The 1,904-nt window shown below is 42.0% G+C and overlaps 1 protein-coding gene across 1 annotated transcript in view; it reads right to left on the bottom strand.

Moving 5' to 3' along the window:
* The window catches only part of LOC119590821 (dihydropyrimidinase-like), a gene marked incomplete in the record, with an annotated part of 98,328 nt that extends 97,933 nt beyond the window's left edge, over positions 1 to 395 (bottom strand). The window contains 1 exon segment of the mRNA XM_037939574.1: positions 290 to 395.
* Between the last annotated feature and the right edge of the window lie 1,509 nt (positions 396 to 1,904).

Below are 1,904 nucleotides of genomic sequence, written 5' to 3'. Positions count from 1 at the left end.
TATGCATCAACTGTACTATGCACACTAGTTTTAGTGTCCGTATTGCAAGCTAGACTAATAAAATCTTATAAAGGCTAGCAGAAACTGTTGCATGATTTGCAATGACACTGATGAGTCACTATTACTTACCTCTTGAAGAACAGCATATACATAGGCAAATTATAAGAATAACATAGACAACAGTAATACAAGTACTTTCGCGTCTACCGAAAAAAAAAAATAACTTCCATTGTGGCGACTTATGCAAAAGAAACGTCACCTGACAAAAGGCTAACGAGAGGACACTCACCTGCGTACTAAGGAGGAGGCGGATTCACGTGAGTGCGAGCGGGCGTGAGTGCGGACGCGAGCGACGCCGCACCGAAGTGAGCGAGACTTGAGATCCTGCCGCCGGACTCAAGGTTCCAAGACGCTGTTGCCAGAACGTTGCGCCGAGAGATCTTGTGGCGCGGGGATGATTATACTTATATATAGACTATGCAACAGATATTGGCTCACATGCACGGGGCAGAAATTAAATGAAATTTTTTGTCTAGTCAGCTGCGTGCGAAATTTTAAATAAGCACTAAGTTGGATGTTTCTTACAAGTAAATGCTGACATGATGGGAAGCAAGTATGTTGGTAAGACTTTATATGTCAGGAACGGGTGGTCAGGAGCCGGGACACGAGCTAAGGACTTCGACTGAACCTAAAAAAGCCGAGCAGTCATTTTGCACGGTTTACATCCAGAGAAATTTAGCGATTTATGTGTTTGTTAATAAACGTGTTGGCATAGCTGACTTGGAGATTAACTGCCCACTCTGTACGAGCATCATTCACAACTCATGACTGTTATTCCGACAGATATACGGATCATGCGAAAAAGCAAAATATATTAATAAAAATAAGTTCGTATACATATACTGAATACTGATGCAATGATTTCCTATGCTCGCCAAGTATTTATTTCTTCGTCCGTGAAAGAAGAAATGATAAATCAAACGGACAGTGGTAAGAAGACCACTCCAGACACCCCCCCCCCCATCTCGCCCGTACAAGTGACGTCACGATGTGCTTCCCGTGGCCTCTTTGCTCCGCCCCTCCTATTATGCTCGGTCCGGGGCGGTCATTAGGGTCGCGCTTCAAGATAACAAGCCATGCTCAGTCAGGGGCCCCAGCTGCAAAGCACACCAATCAAAGGCTTAGGTTGCAGACAAATGGAATGGTTGCTCTCAAGCTGAGAACTACAAACATTCGACGAGATTTAGGCTTAACTATGTGTGCAAAAAGTGAGAATTGTTATATAGACAAGTTTTAGTTATACGAGATGTCCGTTTCTACATATATCTAATTATAAGTATGTAAGCATGGATAGATTTCCTTATCTTTAAAATAACGGAAGTTTGTATGAGTAAGATGCTTTTTAGAAGGCGATAGCAAACCCCCATATTTAAACTCGTCATACTGTAAGCATAACATCTGCAGACTACAGACTATATACAATAGTTACCTGGGTTATGTCAGTTTGTGCAGCATGTCTGAGATTTGGCAGTCTAAGTAATTAAACACAGAGTGAAGAATGACGACGTTCTAAACAAGAGGTCTCCCCTGTAATCTGTATAAGACGATCCTGATTTTTTTCATGTAAATCGCTGAAAATTTAGAGGAAGACGAAGCTTTACGGCGTGAGTGACATGGAACTGTAGACAACCTCCTTCCTTGAACCTTTGATACCCGTAAGTCCTATCGTGATTGATGCAAGACTACTAAGCCTGACCGCAGTCTTTGTTATACACGTAAGGGTGGGGCCTGTCACATATGTCCAATGGTTGTAATCCATGAATTACTACCAAGTATCATGCTCTCTGTATTATTTATCATCACTTGAAAAGCGGTTTCCAGAGGTATTATTAATTGTTATGCTC

This window comes from Penaeus monodon, chromosome 27, assembly GCF_015228065.2.
Source record: "Penaeus monodon isolate SGIC_2016 chromosome 27, NSTDA_Pmon_1, whole genome shotgun sequence".
In the NCBI taxonomy this organism is placed as follows: Eukaryota; Metazoa; Arthropoda; class Malacostraca; order Decapoda; family Penaeidae; genus Penaeus; species Penaeus monodon.
The sequence above is the reverse complement of the archived record's forward strand: the minus strand, read 5'-3'. Positions and strand labels throughout refer to the sequence as shown.